Raw genomic sequence first — 25,567 nt, forward strand, 5'->3', positions numbered from 1 at the left:
GGCTGTCTGGACGGGCTAATGAGCTCTTTGGATGTACTAGTCTTTGTTTCACCCACTAAGGCTGTTGTTATAGGAATGTAGTGTCATACCTGACTTTTATGTGGATGCTGAGGATTTGAACTCAGGTCCTCTTGCTTTTACAGTAAGCCCTCTTATCAACTGAGCCATCTCTCCAGTATACCTTGGGTGTCTTTAGATTATCTTCATGATTATTGAATCCTAGATTTACTCCTGGATTAAGTATCCAGGAAGAAATGTCTTCTAGCACTGTGATAAGACCCTCTTCTCATCTCTAGGTTACGCCTCTTCATCCGGTTCATTCCTCTAGCATCCACCCCACCCCACCCCCACCCCTGCCCCAGCTGTGTCTTCTGTTTTCCAACATTAGGAGGACAACTGTTTTTGTTTAAAATCTTTTTGTTTATTACTCAAGTTTTTGAGATAAGATTTCCTATATAGTAGCCCAGGCTCGGCTCCAACTTGCTATGCTTTTGTCTCAGCTTCCCAAGGGACAGGATTACAGGTGTTGTGACATGGTTGGTGGTCCAGGAATCACCCCATAGACTATCTTTGCAAGTAGGGATAGTTTATTGAACACCTACCCTGAGACTGGATGATCAAGGGCACAAGTCAGACTTGGGAGCTAAGACTGAGGCGCTGACTGTTTCCCAGGGGTGACATAAAGGTGAAATCCACAAAAACTCATAGCAACCATAAGCATAACAACCATAAAAGTTCATACACAAGTTTAGGAAGTGCTATCAGGTGGTTGTGGCAATTGGTTCAGTCTTAGCATATTATAGCTATACTATATTATATACTATAGCATATTATAGCTATAGAGCAGTTCTTACTGACCTTTATTGTGATTGGTTCTAGAGGAGAGCCGGGATCTGGGGAATTTCCAAGAACACCAAAGCATAGAATTTAACAGGATTTTTGGTTAATGATCTACTGGGCATGAGAAAGGTCCTTGTAGCAATTTAAGATGGCTGGATATAGGCCTAAAACAAAATGGCTACAGTAATGTCAGACAGGCAGTGGTTACCTAGGTCTTAACAGACACCATGCCTGACCTATTTAAAAAATTTAGAAAGTGTTTCTGTTTTTTTTTTTTCAATTAAATCTAATTGATAGAAGAAATAAAGGAATACACTTACTTAAAGTGTGTTAAGTCCTCTGAAGGAGTCAGAGTTAATGGAGGCTTTTTATACTACAATTCAAGGTATTAACTGAAATTCTGGGGAATCCCTCAGGGTTTGGATATGATAGTGGGAAGTCAGGGGATTCTTGGAATTCTTAACCTCATGAATAAAGAAAGAGTTTAAAACTGGAGTCAAACAGAATATTGAGGACAATTTTATTGATGTTGAAAAGAAAAATCTTAGGACATGCAAGCTGTAAATTGATAATGTTTTTAAAGGAGAATGGTTAAGAATAGTAAAACTCCCATGCCAGCCACACTGCACACAAGCAGCCACATGGCAGGGAGGGGACCTTTAGAGAAACCACACAGGAGCTCCAACTGCTGCAAAAGCACAATTAGACTGTAGCAAGCATCCATCCAAAAGAAGAACAGAACAAAAAATAGAAAAGTTACATCTTTATAAATCAGAAATAAACATGGCAGATGGACCCAACAGAACCTTACCTTAGTTTGTAGGGATTATGCTATGGGGGAATGCTGGGAAGGAAGAGAACAATATCCCATTAAGGGTTTTATTCCTTTAACCTGGGTTAAGATGAAGCTACCCTCCTCCTGGTAGCTCTGCCTTCCTGAGGGGTGGTCCTTTAGCCAAGTCATTGACCTGCCCAACTGGTTTGTTAGGTCAATACTCAGAGGTTTTATTCCCTTGACCAGAAGGAGATAATTTTGTCTTAATAAGCCTTACTGTTAATGTGACAGACGTATGAGAAAGAGATAAATGATGACAGCAAAGCCCCAGGGAGAAGTGTGTTCAAGCAGAGGAACAGTTTTTTTAGATGCAGATTAGAAGTCGCTCAGATTAGAGGGATACCAGTGCACATGGATAGATGGGTCCAACATGCAGTTTTAAAGTACAAGCAGAAGAAAGTACCTCTAGAGAAAGAAAAGTTGAGGTGGGAAAAAACGATGGGGTGGCAAGCAGAACAACAGCCTCAAACAACTCTACGTCCCTATCTTTTTTTTTTTTTTTGTCATCTGACCTTCTTTTTTTTTTAATATTTTTATTACATATTTTCCTCAATTACATTTCCAATGTTATCCCAAAAGTCCCCCATAGCGCCCCCCACTTCCCTACCCACCCATTCCCATTCTTTTGGCCCTGGCATTCCCCTATATTGGGGCATATAAAGTTTGCAAGTCCAATGGGCCTCTCTTTCCATTGATGGCCGACTAGACCATCTTTCGATACATATGCAGCTAGAGACAAGAGCTCCGGGGTTCTGGTTAGTACATCATGTTGTTCCAACAATAGGGTTGCAGATCCCTTTAGCTCCTTGGGTACTTTCTCTAGCTTCTCCATTGGGAGCCCTGTGATACATCCAATAGCTGACTGTGAACATCCACTCCTGTGTTTGCTAGGCCCCGGCATCGTCTCACAAGAGACAGCTATATTTGGGTCCTTTCAGCAAAATCTTGCTAGTGTATGCAATGGTGTCAGCGTTTAGAAGCTGATTATGGGATGGATCCCTGGATACGGCACTCTCTAAATGGTCCATCCTTTCATCACAGCTACGAACTTTGTCTCTGTAACTCCTTCCCTGGGTGTTTTGTTCCCAATTCTAAGAAGGGGCATAGTGTCCACACTTTGGTCTTCATTCTTCTTGAGTTTCATGCGTTTATCAAATTGTATCTTATATCTTGGGTATCCTAAGTTTTGGGCTAATATCCACTTATCAGTGAATACATATTGTGTGAGTTCTTTTGTGATTGTGTTACTTCACTCAAGATGATGCCCTCCAGGTCCATCCATTTGGCTAGGAATTTCATAAATTCATTCTTTTTAATAGCTGAGTAGTACTCCATTGTGTAAATGTACCATAATTTCTGTATCCATTCCTCTGTTGAGGGACATCTGGGTTCTTTCCAGCTTCTGGCTATTATAAATAGGGCTGCTATGAACATAGTGGAGCATGTGACCTTTTTACCGGTTGGGACATCTTCTGGATATATGCCCAGGAGAGGTATTGCTGGATCCTCCGGTAGTACTATGTCCAATTTTCTGAGGAACCTTGAAGATATGGGCACAGGGGAAAAATTCCTGAATAGAACGTCCCTATCTTTTAAAGGCTTTGCAGATATTATTGAAGGTCATCAAATGGGGAGGATTATCTCACATAAATTGGGTGGACAGTAAGTAAAATCATCAGTTCCCTTACCAGAGGAAGCAGAGGTGATTTGATAGTGAAGAGAAGGAGAGAGGGAGGGATGGAAAGAGAAATGAAAGAGACAGAGACAGAGAGAGAGAGACAGAGATAAAGAGAGACACAGAGAAAGCACCATGATGCTGCCTTTGCAGGTAGACTGAGGCCCTAGAACACAGGTGACTCTTAGATGGTGGAAAAGATGGATTTTTTTCCCCTCTAGCCTCTGGTCTGTTCTATTGATGCCTTTATTGCAATACAGAGATAGCTCTCAAATTTTAGTTCTATAGGGGAATAAATTTGCGTTGTTTCTAGGGATTTGCTGCAGTAAGAATAAGAGACTGACACAGACGGCTTTCAAAATTTATCGTGCACAGCAAGATGAGTGTGGAACCATGTACCACAGGAAAGCTGCAGAATGCCTATGCTTCTTGACAGACACTCTTCTATAAGCCATTGGCTGTCTGTTCCTTTCTCTTCTTATTTAGGATCTCCATGCTCGGATTTGTTACCTTAAATTTAGTTGTATTTGTTTCAGTTATACTTTGCTTCTGAAAACTCCTTTAAATTTTAATCTCAGACACTGTATCTTTCAACTCTATAATATTTGGGGTTTTTGTTTATTTTAGTCTATGTATCTCCCAAAACTTTCTGTAGATTTATCCTTTTTTCTGACAATGCTTTTATAATTGCTACTATTTATAACAGTTGTTCTAAACTTATTAAATATAATATCTGCTACATCTGCACGTCCTTTCTGTTTGACTCTATGTTTTTAAGACCCAGTTACACCATGTAGCCTGGGCTAGCTTAGGACTCACAGTCTTCCCATTTCAACCTCCTACTGCTGGGAATATGGAGTGTCATAGTTTGGCCTTGCTGCAGTAACTAACTTTTTTTAAACTATTGGTTATATTTTTCTACTTATTTATAATTAAGTAATTTTAAGGTACAGGGATGATATTTTGCAAGGATTATGTAACCTTCCAAACGGTGTTAGTTTTACTTGTTATACTTGTTAAATTGATAGAACAACTTGATCCATGTAAAATTTGTTTCTCTTTTGTTAGGAAGGCTGCCATTCAAATTCTCTCTTAGCCGCAGGTTATAGACTACAGTCCTGGAAGTGACCCTCAGTGCTATAAATGCTATTTTCCTGGAGTATCAGTGACAAGTCTCAGAGTAAAGCCTTCCGGTCATCCAAGGTTTGAATGTCACCAGCATCTTCCCAGAGCCAGGTAGCTACTGAAGTTCCTGCTCAGCTATTTAGCCTTTTAAGTTGTGTCCTGCTTCTGCTAGATTGATTCAAATCTTACTAACATGTGCAGACAGATTTTAAGGGGTTCCATGCACAGATTTGGAGGTCACACCATCTGTAGTTTTTTTTTTTTTAAATCTTTTTCATGCATTTAACTCTCACTGAGTGAGTTAGGTTCACAGGCATGCGAAAGGTCAGTTAAGTGTGGAATAGCCCAATGCTCTTTCATCCTTTTAAGTAGCTTATCAGTTCAAGTTTCTCTTCCTTTTGGATGGTATAAATATAGAAACAGCCATAGATATACTCTATGTGTGTAATACTCTATGTGTATAAAGGGTTTATAGTGATTGTCTTAAGTTAGGGTTTTACTGCTGTGAACAGACACCATGACCAAGGCAAGTCTTATAAAAAACAACATTTAATTGGGGGCTGGCTTACAGGTTCAGAGGTTCAGTCCATTATCATCAAGGTGGGAGCATGGCAGTATCCAGGCAGGCATGGCACAGGAGGAACTGAGAGTTCTGTCTTCATCCAAAGGCTGCTAGTGGAAGACTGACTTCCAGGCAACTAGGGTGAGGATCTTATGCCCACACCCACAGTGATACACCCATTCCAACCAGGTCACACCTATTCCAACAAGGCCACACCTTAAGATGGTACCACTCCCTGGTCCAAGGATATACAAACCATCACATTCCACTCCCTGGTCCCCATAGACTTGTTCAAAAACATGAGTCTATGGGGGCCACACTTAAACATAGCATAATGCAAAATGCATTTAGTCCAACATTCAAAGTCCTCATAGTCTATAGCAGTCACAACAATGTTAAAAGTCCAAAGTTCAAGGTCTCTTCTGAGATTCATCCAACTTAATTAACTGTAATTTCCAAAGCAAGACAGGAAACCAGCTGGGCAAATTCCAAACTCTGCATCTCCATGGCTGATGTCAAAACAATCTTCAGATCTCCACTCCTTTTTCATCTTTGTTGACTGCAACAAACTGCTTTCTCCTGGGCTGGTTCCACTCCCTGTTAGCAGCTTTCCTCAGCATGTGTCCCATGGCTCTGGCATCTTTAACATCTTTGAGTCTCCAAGGCAATTTCAATGTTACAGCTTCTTGTTTCAGTGTCTGGGATTCCACTTGATCTTTTGGACTCCTCTTAAGGGCTGGCATCACTTTTCCAGCTCTGCCCTCTGTAGCACTCTAAGCTCAGGTGGATCCACTCCACTACGGCTGCAGTTCTTGGTGATCACTCCATGGTACTGACATCTCTAATACACTGGGGTATTTTACTCCAACTAGGCTTCACCAATAGCCTCTCATAGGCTCTCTTCAGGGTGCCAAGCCTCAAATCCTTTGCATGACCCCTTCAGTCCTGGGCCATCAACTACAGCTGAGGCTTCATCTTCTCCAGTGGCCTTCCCTGGCCTCTCACAGTGCTAAGCCTCAGCTTCTCTCCATTATCCCTTCATTCCTTCACAAGCAGTACCACCTGAGTGACTCTTACACATTACCAAGTCCAGCCGCAGCATGAGGTGCAACCTTGGTTATCTCTGGAACACAGCTTCTTTGTGCTCCCAGAAAACACTTTCCAGAAGATTTAACCTCAGCGATGCTGGTCTCTTGTTAATCACCACTAATTCCTTAGCTCCAGCTAACCAGCATCATTTTTCCCAGTAGTTCCTTCCATTCTTAACTCTAGAGCCAGAGCCACATGGCTGAAGCTGCCAAGTTCTGCTGCTTACAGGAACTAGAACATGATCCCCTTGTACTAATACATTATTCTAAATCCTTCACTGCCTAAGCTTGGCTATCCCGGTTCTTGCTCTGTAGATTGACCTTGAATGCAGAGATCAGCATGCTTGTCTTATGGGATTAAAGGTGTGTACCACCATGCCTGGATCTAATTAAGCTGGGTAGGATCTTGCCCCAAGGTCCCACTCCCTTAATCTGTTATCTCCTAGAACACAGGAATTTGTTCCATTTCACTTCCTGGTACCCCTTTAATACTCAAACCATATATTTTATATTTTTCCTTTCTAAGCTTGCTATGCTTGTTCAAACTTCTCTTCATAAGACTTAACCAGAGAACAAAGTCTCTGCTGGGCTTTTTTGAAACTTCCTTTTTCACTGCAATTAATGCAATTAATCCAAGTCTCTTCACCTTAGCCTCAGGCAAACTTTTCAGACAAGGGCAAAAAGTAGCCACATTCTTCACCAAAATACCACAAAACCAGTCTTTATGCCACATTCTGAAATTCTTCTCCTTTGAAATCTCTTGGGCCAGGTCAACACAGTTTAAATCACTCCCAGCAACAAAGTCTTTCATATTCCTATTAGGATGACCCATTAAGCCCCATTTAAAGCATTCCACTGCTTTCCAAATCCAAAGTCTCAAAATCCACATTCTTTCAAATAAAAGCATGGTCAGGCCTATCACTGCAATACCCCACTCCCAGTACCAACTTCTGTCTTAGTTAGGGTTTTACTGCTGTGAACAGACACCATGACCAAGGCAACTCTTATAAAAATCAACATTTAATTGGGGGCTGGCTTACAGGTTCAGAGGTTCAGTCCATTATCATCAAGGTGGGAGCATGGCAGTATCCAGGCAGGCATGGCACAGGAGGAACTGAGAGTTCTGTCTTCATCCAAAGGCTGCTAGTGGAAGACTGACTTCCAGGCAACTAGGGTGAGGATCTTATGCCCACACCCACAGTGATACACCCATTCCAACCAGGTCACACCTATTCCAACAAGGCCACACCTTAAGATGGTACCACTCCCTGGTCCAAGGATATATAAACCATCACAGTGATTGTCAGCAAGAGACAGTATAGCAAGTGCAACTGTCTCGAGAATCCCAGCACTTGATAAGTTCTGTTCTTACATAGTCCCAGACTAAGGAAGTAATAATATTGGTATTTTTTAATAGGGGGAATGAAGTTCTTTAATTATTAGTTTTACAGTAAAGTTACCTTATGACAATTTTAATTTGTATGGCTTTTATCATCCAAAGTCAACTGTTGGGATTAGCACCTTAGTGAGTGGCTGGCACATGTGGAACTGAAAGCCACTGGCTTTTGAAAGAGGATGAAGGTAGGAAGAATCGATTCAGATTGGAGTCCAGAAAATGTTGCTTTCTGAAACAGTTCTCACCAACTCATGAGCCTTCTATTCTTATATGGGCATGGAAGAGAAAGTGAAATTTTCTCTTCTTTCCAATTTATCAACGTATTTCAGACACATAATATGTACCACAGATGAATCAAATCTGACTTTTCTGTGTTATTTTTTTCTGTATGCATATATGTGTGTCTGCATGCATGAGCTAGAGTGTAGAGAAACCTAAGTGGCTAGGCTGCTCATATACCATCTGAGATAACTGACAGTTTAGGATTCCTAAATATATTTCTTATATGTATATATCAGCCATCAAGTTACTAGGGAACGATACATGGTCCAGTTCCTTGTTTGTGTACCTGCTATAGAAGTCTAAGGTCACAACTAAAATCTTTGACCCTGAGATCCCCTAACCTGTATTTGCCCTCAAACAAGACATAGGCTGCATAACCATTTCCTCATTAGTAATTCCCAGCGGCGCACATGAAGTCAAGCTAAAGTTTAAACAAGGACTTATTGAAGGTGAAACTTCAGTAATAATAAATGAGAACATGGCAAGTAATGTATAAGTAACTAAAGCAGAGAAATTAAAATGTAAGAACGGTTGTACAGAGCTGAGAGATCCAGTTCTGAACAAATAGCCAATAGCAGCTGTGCCTTATGCCCAAATTATCCCATAATAACTCATGACTTCCTGTTACCTTATGGATGTCTTAGTAACTACCTGTTCAAGAGAACACAGACTGGTGTCTTAGCTTTTCTTTTTAAATATTATTTTATTTTTAATTTATTTTTTTACAATCCACATTCCATTCCCCACCCCCCATCCACCCTCTGTCTGCTCCACATGTGAGATGTGGAACACCCCCTCCCCACCCAACCCTGTCTCCATGTGGATGCCCCCAGCCCTGGGGCCTCCAGTCTCTTGAGGGTTAGGTGCATCATCTCTGTATGAACACAGACCTGGAAGTCCTCTACTGTATGTGTGTAGAGGGCCTCATATCAGCTGGTTTATGCTCTTTGTTTGGTGGTCCAGGGTTTGAGAGATCTCAGGTGTCCAGATTAAATGAGACTGCTGGTCCTCCTACAGGATCACCCTTCCCCTCAGCTTCTTTCAGCCTTCCCTAATTCAACAACAGGGGTCAGTTGCTTTTGTACATTGGTTAGGTACAAATATCTACATCTAACTCTTTCAGCCGCTTGTTGGGTCTTTTGGAGAGCAGTCATGAGAGATCTCTTTTTGTGATCGCTCCATAGCTTCAATAATAGTGTCAGGCCTTGGGACCTCCCCTTGAGCTGGATCCCACTTTGGGTCTCTTAGCTTTTAATAGCATTCTTTGTTTCATAAATGCTACTAAGATGTCATCATCTATCCCAAACCAATTTAGGAAAAGATTGCACACCGTGTCAAGTGTCTCATTTTCTCAAGCTTAAAATAAAGTACATAATACATAAAAGCATAGAAAGATTAAAAATTGAAAATAAAATGATTGATAGATACAATGGAAAACTCTAATAAAAATCACATTTGAAAACAAAATGCTCACTGCTATCTGAAATATAACTGAAGGAAGAGACATTAATAATTTGAATAATATAATTAACAAATTTTAAAACATTGCAATTTTCAAGAATTCAGTGAATGTTTACAAAAGTCATTTGCATCTCTTGCTTACACACACACACACAGAATCTGGGACTCGGTCTAACTGATTTGCTTAATCACAGACTGTTATTGAATATTTCCCCACAACTCTTAGAGTTCTATTTGAAGGTGAATTTTTTTTTAAAAGCCAAGATGTGGGAGCTCTGGCTACTAACTAACTAACTGACTGACTGACTAACTAATTAACTAAGTTGGAGTAAGTGGAATCTCAAATGATTAAATGTTCCAGTCTCCTGTAGGAATCACTGTAGTGATTCTAGAAATCCCGAGTGAGTAGAGATTAACATGGGATGAAGAATCCAGGGATACAGAGAAAGCTCCAGTGGTGGAGACAACCTCCAGCATTCTTATTGCAACCGTGGCTTCCAGATCCTCATCAGCATTGTCTGGGAGTGTGCTGTTAGCACCCCACCCCACCACAGACTGCGCTGGAATCAGCCTTTTAATAAGATCCCCAGAAAGTCTGAAGGATCCTTAAGGTTTAATATCTGACCTAGGATGCATCTGAAAGACAGATTAAAAGATCTCCAGAATTTTATAGTCACAATTCTTCATTAGTACAAAGTTAATAAATACAGAGGCAGTGCTTTAGAACCTGGGTATAGCACAGGGGAGGAAAAGCCTGCTTAGTTTGACTATAAAGGAAATGAATACAGTAATTTGATCTCACGGAGGACAGTGGCAGAAGGCCAGAGGCTGGAGCTAGTGAGGAGCAAAGTCTTTATGTGGTTATAAATTCCTGGAGCACTAATTCTAGTTATGGAGTGTTCGATCTGAAGCAGCTCTCCTCTAGCAACTGTCACTGCATCTCCTTGGGCTAAGCTGGGAGGAAATGCAAAGCATTTCTAATTGAGTTGCTAAGGCCTAGGAATAAAAGTGATAACTCAAAATAAACATTAAATGCTAATTCAAATATTTGTAGGTAACAGGGATTGGAATTGAAAGCACACTTAGTTAATTAGCTGGGGGTCTTAAATCCCAAGTTTTATCACACCTAGTAAATGAGACTTGAATGCATTGTAAGGCTGACATGACAGCTCTGAAATCTTGCCTTCAAAACAAGCCATGTTGGACATCGGGGATGTGAAACCGGGTGTGAAGACTCTAATCTTCTCAGAGCTTTGCATAACCTGACAGCTTTCTTCCAGGGAAATGACCATGGTCAAAATTCATTTGCTCGTAATTATGGTTTGTTGATTTCCATTTGTTCTTTCATGAAACATTTATTAAATACTTTGTGTGTGTGTGTGTCAGAAAATGAGCTGGGTTCTGGGCATACAAAATAGAATAAGGCGAGTTTCTAAACCTTTGAGGAAATAAGAGCGTCATAGGTGGGAAACAGTCCTTGGGTGAAATTTAAACAGGGAGGTATGGAGAGATTGGGCCAGAAGGTTAGAGAGTACTCAAAGTAAGTCAAGAAAGGTATAGTGATGGCCTTCATCACTACATAGAATGCGTATAATTACATAGATTACATAGAATGCGTTTCATCACATTTCAGCAACCAAGTGGAGCAGCTCTTAATCCTCTTGTGAAGAAATAAAAATCTGACCCCGAAGGGAGATTACAGACTTATGTAGAATCTAACAGGCAAATTATGGGACACGATGGAAAGACAGATTCTCTGACTATATCATAGCGCACACCAAACCCATATGTCGCCATAGCTGTTACAAGTAGCATCCTATAGAACAACAGTTTGTAATGTGTTAGAATCCTCATGTACGTACCTGTGAATGTGTCACAGAGAAGATCTGTCACCTGATTGTGGCTGTTCGGCTGATGTAATCATTTCAACACATTCTCTTGTCACAGTTTGGTTCTTTGCCCATTCCTTTGATATGTGTGTGACCAACTGTAAATCAAAAGTAAGTGACCACCTTCCAATCTCCAGTTAAAAACTGCTAAGTGTTTGAACTACGCTGCTAGACTCTCTCTCTCTCTCTCTCTCTCTCTCTCTCTCTCTCTCTCTCTCTCTCTCTCTGTCTCTGTCTCTTTCTCTTTCTTTCTCTCTCTCCCTTTTGAGACAGGGTTTCTCTGTGTAGCCCTGACTGTCCTGGAACTCACTCTGTAGACCAGGCTGGCTGTGGACTCAGAAATCCGCCTGCCTCACCACTGCCTGGCCATTTCTTTACCTTCAAACACACTTATTTTATTTACTAATTTTCTGGGCATGCATCAACTATGTGCATAGTACTATGCTGGACTATATGGAAGAAGAAAAATTCTGGTAATACAGTTGCTGAGAGCTGGACCATTACACTCAGTGTCTTAATTCACATGTGTAGAACCTGCCCTAGGTTCCACCCCTAGTACCACAAAAATAATTTTAAATTAAAAACTAGTTGGCCAGAATTATGATCAACTAAATCCACAGTAGTTAGATCTAAGTATCAGTAATTGTTCAGCCTTCCCAAGTGATTTCAGTGAATGCCTAGAATAGACAACTCCAGTGTAGAATTAAAAGGCCACAGAAGTCCCTAGACTATACAGCTTTCCCTTCAAAAGAACTGAAGGCCCCGTGTATAATCTCCATATGGTTTAATCTTTTGCTATTTCTAATATTATTTCATAGAGTGAAACATGTAGCAGGATTAGCAAGAATAAATTTCTGATAACAATTTTCTTTGAAAATATTAGAGGGCAGAAAATGTATGTGGTTATGGATACTATAGACATAACGCGGTACCTTAAGAGAGTGGCGTTTGATGACTAGGGATGCAGATGCTGCAATGACAGTGCCTGTCATTACAAGTGAGAAAAATCACTTTATGCACCAGAGCTTCGGTTTTGTGATTTAAATGACAAATAATACTAGTATCAGAAAATTTAGTGTTCTGGGAACATTTGTCATACTCTTAGAACAGCATTTGGTATATAGTCAAAATATTTTTATAAAACAAGTTTAGAGACATGAATAAGTTTGTTTTGAGGGAAGATCTGATTGATTCCTAATGAGGAATTGAGGGAACTTTTCCCTGTATAAAGGAGCCTGAAAAAGAGACCTGTACACTATTGTTCTTAGCATACCCATATACTCCAGTGTACAGTCAGGGAAGGTGTTTCTGAATGGTCCTCATTGCATTTTCCAGATGAAAGGTTTAGTAGCCTCAAAAATTACTGGAAATAAGAGGAGTGTTGATGACAAAAACAAGTTCAGAGCTTCACACCTAATGGGCGACAATTGAAACACAATTAGAAACTGTTTGTTGTCATTATCAAGAGAAGAATGTTTACCTCTTCTGTCTATCAATACCTCTGTACCCATTTGATGCCCTTTTAGGGTAAAGACATATGACTTGCTTGCACCTTCAGGCATGTGGAGCCTGATGACAAGATTCCAAAGGCCCAGAATTAAAGATCCATGTCCTACACTACGGAACCCAATGTAGACCAGTGACATTGAGCTACAAGGAGCCAAAGTCTCCCTCAGGTGTCACCTTTCCCTACCTTTGATTGCTTTTTTTAATAGTAGGTTGAGCTTAACAAGGAGCTAGGTGATCAGATGAGGAGGTAAGCCACCTGGATTCAGAGAACACTCTTTACACATTCATATGTTCCCATTACTAATTTTAACAAGTCATGTGTAGTCACATGTTTGAAAACTTGAGCACTCATTTGTGTTCAGCATTAGGGACATGATGCTGAGAACACAGGCCTGGGTTCGGATATCAGGTAGTAACTTGTGGGAGGCTGTAGCTGTGAGTTGTGGGGCAGTGAACTGTGCACAGCAACTGAATCAGTCAGGCTTCTATTTGTCATGAGGGACTTCTACAAAAACAGCAAACCCAGAGTTTTGTACTGAAGTGTAATTTGCGTTATATTGGTAAGTTGTCATAGGGTTGTTTAAGGTCACAGAGTTGCTGGATCAAGAGGGAGGGTTACTCTCTTCAAGCATCTTTATGTCAAATAGTCTTCAAACCCCCTGTCCTGGGTGAGGCTTCTCTCCTGGGTCTGTAAGGGAAAGACACAAACAGCTAACAGTTAAGGGTTATTATAAACAGTCCATTCTTAAGAATAGCTGGGCCTCAGTGGAAGAGGATGTGTCTTGTCCTTCTGGGAATAGATGTCTCAAAGTGGGGTGGGGTGGTAACCAAGGAGGTTTCCTCTTCTCTGTGGAAAAAGGGAAGGAGGTAATGGGGGAGGGACTTATAAGGGTAGAACTGGGAAGAGAGGGAGGAAGCAGGTGCTGTGATCAGGATATAAAGTGAAGTTACTGGAGAAAAAAAGAATATCTTGAAGATAAAATATTTCTGATTGAGGTTAGACTTTTTCATTCCATGGTACAAAAATGCCTACAGTGGCAACAGGGAGTCAACATTTCAGACATGGGAAGTCACCCATGAAAAGAAAGCTCAGTGGAGAATTCCAGTTGAGCATTTCCACTTCTCCCGTAGATTCTGCTGGGTGTTGTGAACATTGTTCTGATGATGTGACCTTTGCTCTTTCAAGCAAGTGACTTCACTCATCTCTGATAGCTGCTCCAAGCCCGGGTTCTCATGGTGTTCTGTTGTTGGCTGCTCGTATCTGTCTACTATACACCATTTATTATTTGGTTTTTGCTTGTTCTATGTGCAATAAACTAACTCACTGGATAGTGTGGCTATTGGAAATCATTTTCTAGATCACTCAGAACCCAGAGCAAAGTTATTTTGACCTAAAAAAAGAGATTTTACTCTGGAGTTAAAAATAAGAAAATCATTAGGATAAAGCTAGCAAGGTCATTTACAAAGAAGAGTCAAAATTTAAATGTTAATACAAGTCTACATTTAAAGCAAACAGATCTAACTTTACAATACAGAAATGCTTGCAAAATGAAGCCTTTAGTTAGCTATTGTATTTATGTGTAGTTCAATATTCCAGATGTTCAAAAAAATCTTATTTTGTTGCACCAACTATTGATGAACATACAAAAGATCTCTAAATCAGTAATGACAAGGAATACATCATGCATAATTTTACCTTTTAAAAACCCATTTTATGTCTGGATAGCATCTTCATTTATATTTCCCCTGTGGTTACAGCATGCATGTGTTCTCTCAGTCCTTCAGCTTCTTGCCTTGTTCAGAAAGAAGTTCTCAGTTGGAAATTTACATTCTTCAAGTTCACACAGCAAGAGATACAATTTCACCCATAATTTTTTTATATAACTAAAGTATGTCAAGGTAATAAAAAAAAAAAACCTCAACCCTCCTAATTTTGATTTCCACAGGGCTTCTGGTGTAGCAGAAACCAATTAGAATGGCAGATAATGCCCTTGGGCCTTCCTTAAAATCCCTCTTAACAGTGTCCCAAAAGCCTCTAAAAATGGGTGCGTGCAGGGATTAGTGATGATCGATCCATGGGGATGGAGGCATGAGGATAATTATCCTCGTTTCCATTTCTCTTTCCCCTATGTATCCACCAGACAAATTAATAAAGATGTGGCAGGTAACAGCAGAGACCAAGAAACACAAGGCCAACTATCTAATTGCTCCAATTGAGCATAAAGTTTGTGAGGATTTTTTAAACAGTATTAACCCTGCATATTATTGTAGAAACATTTATTTTTAACTACTAAAAATGTAGTAGAAACAAAACATCAGCACTCTCTTTGTAGATCCATGAAAATCCCAGATCATGTCTGGCAGCAGCTCCGGACTTGTCATTCTTGTATCACTTGTCCAGAGAACACACCTCGGCATTCTAGAAGAGTTCGGGCATCCTCTTTATCACCAGTGCCCTGGCCCGATCCCTTCGAAGCAGCAGAGGCTCTCCAGCCTCACCCAGGAGTGACTTCCAACAAGAGTCTTAGACTCAGTGTACTGGTGATTGCCGTTAGTCCTAGTACTCGGGCACAGGCAGGTCTCTGTGAGTTCCAGGACAGGTCTAAATAGTGAGTCCCTGTCTCACGAGAACTAAAGTAAAAAGTAAAACGCCCATCAATAGCAACTCTCATTCTGGTTTATGTTTTCCTAGAGCTATGAAAGGTGACTGAGGTCATCACGGAACCAGCCTATACTTCCCACGCAAAATACCCAGAGAGGAAATGACATCGAAGCCCCTAAAATCCTAGCAGGATACCATGTTTTTAAAACAGTATTTTCAAGGAAAAATCAAGAGCTACTAAGTGACAGACCCATGCGCTATTATAATAGTGCGGTTGCTGTGCATAGACACACGAAGGAAATTGTTGAATTTAGAGAGAAAACATCATCCTTTTAGTTTTTCAGGATATCTGCCAGAGTCCTAAGGCAGTGTCTTGTGAATTTCATCCCCATTAGGATCCAAATCTTTTCCTCTGAGGTGACACTGCTGTTTACATTCCGAGGAAATAATAAGAGGGGAAAAATAATCTTTAAAGTACCCTGCCTACATAAAAATAAGTGAGGTTTACTACACTAGCTTAGAGAAGTTAGCTTTCAAGACTTTCCTCACTGGTGCCAACTTTTCTTTGACATCATATTTAGTTGCTCTTAATTCAAAATTTAGACTAGACTTAATAGGTTCAGAGGGTTCGTTTTTAATTTTTTTTAGTGAATGTGTACATGCTTGATTGTGTGAAAATCAGAGAACAACATTAGGTGTGAGCTGGTCTTCACCTCCCACAGTATTAAGTATTAACGATGAGCCCCTTGTTCACTGCTGCATCTGTTGGGCATGGGCCCCTGGTTCACAACTGAATCTGGCTGGCTGGCTGTGAAGTCCAGGTAACTCTAATTCTCCTGTCTCTTCCTTCCATGTCCCTGAAGAGATACCTGGATCACAGAGGCATCATAGCATACCCCCCCCCCACACACACACACACTCTCTGTTTAGATATGTGTGCTAGGAAAGTCTTCTCTTTCCTATCTGCATTCCAGCTGGATCACACTGATTGAGGTCTTTGGATATGATCCCTTGCTAGAGCAGCCATGTTATGTTGCTGGATTAAAATTCCTCTATAAGAACACTACTGTGTGTGACTTTACGTGGATACTAGGCACCTAATGTAAAGTCCCCAAGCTTTCACATCAAGCATTTTCCCACTGAACCATCTCCAGTTTTGTTGTTGTTGTTGTTGTTATGTTGGTAATTGTTATGTTATGTTGGTAATTGTTATGTTATATTATGTTATGTTATGTTGGTAATGGTTATGTTGTTGTTTTGTTGTTGTTGTTGTTGTTATGCACAGTTTCAATTCCTCCCTCCCATGAGAGGAACCAGTATAACTTGTAGCCTCACATTTCCTTTTCTTCCAAATTATTCCATTGTTTCAAGCTTTTCATTCCCAGGAGAGCCACCACAGTTCTTAGCCATTTGTGGAAGCTACATCACAATGACTACATCACCAGCCCCTCAGCCCCTCAGCCCCTCAGCCCCTCAGCCCCTCAGCCCCTCAGCCCCTCAGCCCCTCAGCCCCTCAGCCCCTCAGCCCCTCAGCCCCTCAGCCCCTCAGCCCCTCAGCCCCTCAGCCCCTCAGCCCCTCAGCCCCTCAGCCCTCAGTTCTGCTGAGTTTGGATTCTCTCCCTGGGAGGTTTACTTCCACTTTGCCCAGTTCTTGCAGATTAACTTCCTTTTCTTTCCTAAAGCATGCCCTTGGGTCCAAGGTGAGAATCTGAACATATTCTTTCTTCAAACATCACTGTCCTGGAATTCCTTGACTTTCAAAAACTTTTCCCATCCCAATTGCAAAAGAAATACCCCTTGCATCTGTAATTTGTTACCTATATGAGAGAAATCGGATTGCTCCAACTCTGGTATTCTTCCTCGTTATTCCCTTTTGTAGCTCTTAATGTCGTTTTGAAAAGGCCAGGTGAGATTTGAACATTTGAACATGCTGCTTGGTTTGATCCATCCCTCCTTAACTCAGCATAAAATTAATAGAGGCTGAGTTTGAGTCTCTTCCCATATTTCTTTTACAATTTCCCATGGCTCATATTTCACCTGCCATATGAAAATGTTGTGTAAGAGAATTTCTGTATTCCTTACATTCCTGACAGTTTTCTTATAAAGAATAAACAAGTTTCTCACCTGCTGACTGTGGTTACCCTCTTTCTGAAATTCTTAGAACCAGAGTCACTGTTCACAGCAACCACATTTTTGATGAATGCACACAATCCTTCATCACCCTGTGAAAAGAGAGTACAACTTCTATATGGAAGTGATTCTCTTTCCTCTGAATTTTTGAACTTCAGAAAAGAGCTGTGCTGGTGTGCACATCCTAAGATCCGAGTTCCCTCAAGACTATGTTGTTATCAAGACTTAGCAACAAATTGGTCCCTCTGAACTTGGCTGCAGGCAGAAAGAAAGAAGACAAAAAGTTTCTGGTAAAAAATGCATTAATCTGAAAGTAAGAAACCTCTGGACAGGGATTTTAACAATTCTGAAGTGAATCTCCCATGATCTTGGGAATGAATATGAATACTGGAGCTCACTGAGAAGAGTGGCAGAGAATATATGTTCATAAAAGCATATTTTCTCCCTCCCTAGTCTCACAATTAGATTACCATTCCTTTCCAGATACTGAGGTATGCCAGTTGCAACATGAATGTATTAATGTATATCACCTCCCAGGCTGCAGGCTGGCTTGTTGAAAACCCGCAGTGTGATTACTTTTGTAGTCTTAGCTCTTTCTCTTTACCTGCCAGTCAAAGAAAGAAGACACAGGTGAGAATTGCCAGGCTCTATGAACCACTGAGGTCACATGGTAGGAAGATTCTGTGTTCCTGGGAGACTTGATGAAGCATAACAGTCACACTTTCCCTCCATCCAATTGGGCTTTGAATGAATAAAGAGTAGAATTATATTTTGCTAAGACACTGAGAAAGATATAGAAGCTATTTGTTTGAGCAAATAGCCTTCCCTGAATAATAGAATAGAATAAACATTGATGTAAGAACTCTTTTCTCTGTGTTGAAAATAGACTTTTTGAGCATTGTGGAATATTTTCTGACTCAAAATTCAAGTAGTGGTATCTGAAATCAAAGCTACTTCAAGACAAAGGAATATATATATATATATCGTATATATATATATATATATATATATATATATATTTCCATATCTCTCATAAAATGCTAAAATGGAAATATTAAAGGAACCACCCAGTGCCAGACCCAAATAATTTTTACTTGGAATATTTTGTTTTATCTTTTCTCTAGTTACTGCATATGGTCAAACACCTTTTTGTTTCTGTACTAATAACACACACACGGAAGTGACCCAAGCAAAATACAGATATGAAACTGAACAGCATAACATATTGAGAGATCACAAGTAAAAATACAAAGAAAATTATCCAAGAAAATGTCTCTAATTAGCTAGTGGCTAAATGAAAATTCAAGCTGTCTCATCTTTCATCTTGTGATTATGTTCAAAACTTACATTGTCAAATAACTGGGTAGCCTATAATGATAACAAAATGGACTGAATTGAAAATTTTTTATGAAATGCTACTGAAGAATGGACTTAGTTATTCATTTTTTCTCTTATGTGTATCTTATGTAAAAGATATGCAAAAGATAAAAATCGCTTAGCTTTCATGGCTTATAGTTGGACAAAAATCAATGAAAAAATTTTGACTCGTTGAGTCTCAATGAATATTGATACTCCCTTATTGAATATTCTCATGTTTTTCACCTAAGAGTGTCAAATATACACTAAGCCTGTTAAAGGGTGCCCAGAGAAACAGACATCATCTGAAACTTAGAGCTTGCTTATTAATGAAACTTGAAAAACAGCATATATAAGAACAGATAAGGCTATAGGACCCACTCTTTTTTTTATTAGATATTTTCTTTATTTACATTTCAAATGTTATCCCCTTTCCTAGTTTCCCCTCCAAAAATCCTCTATCCCCTTCCCCTTCCTCCCCCACCCCCTATTCCCCAACCCACTCATTCGAGCTTCCTGGCCCTGGCATTCCCCTATACTGGGGCATAGAACTTTCACAGGACCAAGGGCCTCTCCTCCCATTGATGACCGAATAGGCCATCCTCTGCTACATATGCAGTGAGAGCTACATATGTCTGGTGGTTTAGTCCCAAGGAGCTCTGGGGGTACTGGTCAGTTCATATTGATGTTCCTCCTATGGGGCTGCAAACCCCTTCAGGTCCTTGGGTACTTTCTCTAGCTCCTTCATTGGGGACCCTGTGCTCCATCCAATGGATGACTGTAAGCATCCACTTCTGTATTTGCCAGGAACTGGCAGAGCCTCTCAGGAGACAGCTATATCAGGCTCCTGTCAGCAAACACTTGTTGGCAACTGCAATAGTGTCTGGATTTGGTGGTTGTTTATGGGATGGATCCCCAGGTGGGGCAGTATCTGGGTGGTCATTCCTTCAGTCTCTGCTCTGAACTTTGTCTCTGTAACTCCTTCTATGGCATTTTGTTCCCCCTTCTAAGAAGGATCGAAGTATCCACACTTTGGTCTTCCTCTCCTTGAGCTTCATGTGTTTTGCAAATTGTATCTTGGGTACTCTGAACTTCTGGACTAATCTCCACTTACTAGTGAGTGCATATTGTGTGTGTTCTTTTGTGATTGGGTTAGCTCACTTAGGATGATATCCTCCAGATCCATCCATTTGTCTGAGAATATTATAAATTCATTGTTTTTAATACTCCATTGTGTAAATGTAACACAGTTTCTGTATCCATTCCTCTGTTGAGGGACATCTGGGTTCTTTCCAGCTTCTAGATATTATAAATAAGGCTGCTATGAACATAGCATATGTCATTATTGCAAGATGGAGCATCTTCTGGGTATATGCCCTGCAGTGGTATTACTGGATTTTGTGGTAGTACTATGCCCAATTTTCTGAGGAATCACCAAACTGATTTCCAGAGTGGTTGTACCAGCTTTCAATCCCACCAGCAGTAGAGGAGTTTTTGGTCTTAGCCATTCTGACTGGTGTGAGGTGGAATCTCTGGGTTGTTTTGATTTCCATTTCCCTGATGACCAAGGATGTTGAACAGTTTTTTAGGTGCTTCTCAGCCATTCGGTATTTCTCAGTTGAGCATTCTTTGTTTAGCTTTGTACCCCATTTTTAGTAGGATTATTTGGTTTTCTGGAGTCCAACTTCTTGAGTTCTTTGTACATATTGAATATTAGCCCCCTATCGGATTTAGGATTGGTAAAGATCTTTTCTCAATCTGTTGGTTGCCCTTTTAGTCTTATTGACAGTGTTCTTTGCCTTACAGAAGCTTTGCAATTCTATGAGGTCCCATTTGTTGATTCTTGATCTTACAGTATAAGCCATTGGTGTTCTGTTCAGGAATTTTCCCCCTGTGTCCATATATTTGAGGCTTTTCCTCTTTTTCTCCTCTATAAGTTTCAGTGTCTCTGGTTTTATATGTAGTTCCTTGATCCACTTGGGCATGACTTTTGTACAAGGAGATAAGAATGGATTAATTCACATTCTTCTACATGATAACCACCAGTTGTGCCAGCACCATTTGTTGAAAATGTCGTCTTTTTTCTACTGGATAATTTTCGCTCCTTTGTCAAAGATCAAGTAACCATAGGTGTGTGAGTTCATTTCTGGGTCTTCAATTTTATTCCATTGATCTACCTGCCTGTCATTGTACCAGTACCATGCAGTTTTTATCACAATTGCTCTGTAGTAGAGCTTGAGGTCAGGGATGGTGATTCCACCAGAGGTTCTTTTATTGTTGAGAATAGTTTTTGCTATACTAGGTTTTTTGTTACTCCAGATGAATTTGCAGATTGCTCTTTCTAATTCGTTGAAGAATTGAGTTGGAATTTTGATGGGGATTGCATTAAATCTGTAGATTGCTTTCGGCAAGATAGCCATTTTTACTATATTAATCCTGCCAATCCATGAGCATGGGAGATCTTTCCATCTTCTGAGATCTTCTTCAATTTCTTTCTTCAGAGACTTGAAGTTCTTATACAGATCTTTCACTTCCTTAGTTAGAGTCACACCAAGGTATTTTATATTATTTATGGCTATTGTGAAGGGTGTTGTTTCCCTAATTTCTTTCTCAGCCTGTTTATTATGGGACCCACTCTTATTTCCAGTGACTTCTCCTCAAGCTCCATGAGGAATGTTGATTATACTGGCTTTGGTTTTTCTTAAACATGAAGTGTGCAGAGAAAAAAAAAATCATCTATCCCTTAACTTCAAAAACACAGAAGCAGAACAGAACTCCTAACTAATCAATCACCCAGAGTAAAGACCAAAATTCATTCTAGATGTCATTTCCTGGTTAGAGATCATCCTTCATCTTTACATTTTATTATGTCTCATAAAAAAGAGTTGTGGCGGGGCTGTGGTGGTGCACACCTTTAATCCCAGCACTCAGGAGGCAGAGGCAGGCAGATTTCTGAGTTCAAGGCCAGCCTGGTCTACCAAGTGAGATCCAGGACAGCCAGAGCTATACAGAGAAACTCTGTCTCGAAGAAACAAAAACAAACAAACAAACAAAAAAGAGTTGTGGTCAGTAGACAGTTATGTATTTATCTGTTCCATTAAGTTATTCTAAGTGTGGGGTAAACTAAAGGTAGAGAATGGTTTAAATTAATTTTAAAATCAAGGGCTTTGTATAGTTTTTCAGTGCTAAATCAAAGAAAAGTAGAACTTAGATGTTGCCTTAGTTAGGGTTTTACTGCTGTGAACAGACACCATGACTAAGGCAATACTTATAAGAACAACATTTAATTGGGGTTGGCTTACAGTTTCAGAGGTTTAGTAGATTATCAACGCAGAAACAAGGCAGCATCCAGGCAGGCACGGTCCAGGAGGAACTAAGATTTCTACATCTTCATCTGAAGGTTGCTAACAGAATCCCGACTTCCAGGCATCTAGGACTAGTTATTAAAGCCAACACTCACAGTGACACTCCTATTCCAACAAGGCTACACCTCCTAATAGCGCCATTCCCTGGGCCAAACATTTACAAACCATCACAGATATGTTGGATATTTTTTTTCCTGTTTGCTCTTGCTCACTCAAAGTCTATGAGGTTAATTATGTCTTTACCTATCATTTAATTTCTTTTTTTTTGTTTTTTTTAATTTTTTAATTTTTAATATTTTTATTACATATTTTCCTCAGTTACATTTCCAATGCTATCCCAAAAGTCCCCCACAGCACCCCCCACTTCCCTACCCACCCATTCCCATTCTTTTGGCCCTGGCATTCCCCTATATTGGGGCATATAAAGTTTGCAAGTCCAATGGGCCTCTCTTTCCAGTGATGACCGACTAGGCCATCTTTCGATACATATGCAGCTAGAGACAAGAGCTCTGGGGTTCTGGTTAGTACATCATGTTGTTCCGACAATAGGGTTGCAGATCCCTTTAGCTCCTTGGGTACTTTCTCTAGCTTCTCCATTGGGAGCCCTGTGATACAGCCAATAGCTGACTGTGAACATCCACTCCTGTGTTTGCTAGGCCCCTGCATAGTCTCACAAGAGACAGCTATATTTGGGTCCTTTCAGCAAAATCTTGCTAGTGTATGCAATGGTGTCAGCGTTTAGAAGCTGATTATGGGATGGATCCCTGGATACGGCACTCTCTAAATGGTCCATCCTTTCATCACAGCTACGAACTTTGTCTCTGTAACTCCTTCCCTGGGTGTTTTGTTCCCAATTCTAAGAAGGGGCACAGTGTCCACACTTTGGTCTTCATTCTTCTTGAGTTTCATGCGTTTAGCAAATTGTATCTTATATCTTGGGTATCCTAAGTTTTGGGCTAATATCCACTTATCAGTGAATACATATTGTGTGAGTTCTTTTGTGATTGTGTTACTTCACTCAAGATGATGCCCTCCAGGTCCATCCATTTGGCTAGGAATTTCATAAATTCATTCTTTTTAATAGCTGAGTAGTACTCCATTGTGTAAATGTACCATAATTTCTGTATCCATTCCTCTGTTGAGGGACATCTGGGTTCTTTCCAGCTTCTGGCTATTATAAATAGGGCTGCTATGAACATAGAGGAGCATGTGTCCTTCTTACCGGTTGGAACATCTTCTGGATATATGCCCAGGAGAGGTATTGCTGGATCCTCCAGTAGTACTATGTCCAATTTTCTGAGGAACCGCCAGACTGATTTCCAGAGTGGTTGTACAAGCTTGCAATCCCACCAACAATGGAGGAGTGTTCCTTTTTATCCACATCCTCGCCAGCATCTGCTGTCACCTGAATTTTTGATCTTAGCCATTCTGACTGGTGTGAGGTGGAATCTCAGGGTTGTTTTGATTTGCATTTCCCTGATGATTAAGGATGTTGAACATTTTTTCAGGTGCTTCTCTGCCATTCGGTATTCCTCAGGTGTGAATTCTTTGTTCTGTTCTGAGCCCCATTTTTTAATGGGGTTATTTGACTTTCTGGAGTCCACCTTCTTGAGTTCCTTATATATATTGGATATTAGTCCCTTATCTGATTTAGGATAGGTGAAGATCCTTTCCCAATCTGTTGGTGGTTTTTTTGTCTTATTGATGGTGTCTTTAGCCTTGCAGAAGCTTTGCAGTTTCATGAGGTCCCACTTGTCAATTCTCGATCTTACAGCACAAGCCATTACTGTTCTATTCAGGAATTTTTCCCCTGTGCCCATATCTTCAAGGCTTTTCCCCACTTTCTCCTCTATAAGTTTCAGTGTCTCTGGTTTTATGTGAAGTTCCTTGATCCACTTAGACTTGACCTTAGTACAAGGAGATAGGAATGGATCGATTCGAATTCTTCTACATGTTAACAACCAGTTGTGCCAGCACCATTTGTTGACAATGCTGTCTTTCTTCCACTGGATGTTTTTAGCTCCCTTGTGAAGATCAAGTGACCGTAGGTGTGTGGGTTCATTTCTGGGTCTTCAATTCTATTCCATTGGTCTATGTGTCTGTCACTATACCAGTACCATGCAGTTTTTATCACAATTGCTCTGTAATAAAGCTTTAGGTCCGGCATGGTGATTCCACCAGAGGTTCTTTTATCCTTGAGAGGAGTTTTTGCTATCCTAGGTTTTTTGTTATTCCAGATGAATTTGCAGATTGCACTTTCTAATTCGTTGAAGAATTGATTTGGAATTTTGATGGGGATTGCATTGAATCTGTAGATTGCTTTTGGCAAGATAGCCATTTTTACAATGTTGATCCTGCCAATCCATGAGCATGGGAGATCTTTCCATCTTCTGAGATCTTCTATAATTTCTTTCTTCAGAGACTTGAAGTTTTTATTTTACAGATCTTTCACTTCCTTAGTTAGAGTCACGCCAAGATATTTTATATTATTTGTGACTATTGAGAAGGGTGTTGTTTCTCTAATTTCTTTCTCAGCCTGTTTATTCTTTGTGTAGAGAAAGGCATTTGATTTGTTTGAGTTAATTTTATATCCAGCTACTTCACCGAAGCTGTTTATCAGGCTTAGGAGTTCTCTGGTGGAATTTTTAGGGTCACTTATATATACTATCATATCATCTGCAAAAAGTGATATTTTGACTTCATCTTTTCCAATTTGTATCCCTTTGATCTCCTTTTGTTGTCGAATTGCTCTGGCTAGGACTTCAAGTACAATGTTGAATAGGTATGGAGAAAGTGGACAGCCTTGTCTAGTCCCTGATTTTAGAGGGATTGCTTCAAGCTTCTCACCATTTACTTTGATGTTGGCTACTGGTTTGCTGTAGATTGCTTTTATCATGTTTAGGTATGGGCCTTGAATTCCTGATCTTTCCAAGACTTTTATCATGAATGGGTGTTGGATCTTGTCAAATGCTTTTTCTGCATCTAACGAGATGACCATGTGGTTTTTGTCTTTGAGTTTGTTTATATACTGGATTAGGTTGATGGATTTCCGTATATTGAACCATCCCTGCATCCCTGGGATGAAACCTACTTGGTCAGGATGGATGATTGTTTTGATGTGTTCTTGGATTTGGTTAGCAAGAACTTTATTGAGGATTTTTGCATCAATATTCATAAGGGATATTGGTCTGAAGTTTTCTATCTTTGTTGGGTCTTTTTGTGGTTTAGGTATCAGAGTAATTGTGGCTTCATAGAATGAGTTGGGTAGAGTACCTTCTGTTTCTATTTTGTGGAATAGTTTGTGAAGAACTGGGATTAGATCTTCTTTGAAGGTCTCATAAAACTCTGCACTAAACCCATCTGGTCCTGGGCTTTTTTTAGTTGGGAGACTATGAATGACTGCTTCTATTTCTTTGAGGGATATAGGGCTGTTTAGATCATTAACCTGATCT

Source organism: Mus caroli, unplaced genomic scaffold, assembly GCF_978045245.1.
Source record: "Mus caroli unplaced genomic scaffold, Mus_caroli_1 scaffold_6, whole genome shotgun sequence".
In the NCBI taxonomy this organism is placed as follows: domain Eukaryota; kingdom Metazoa; phylum Chordata; class Mammalia; order Rodentia; family Muridae; genus Mus; species Mus caroli.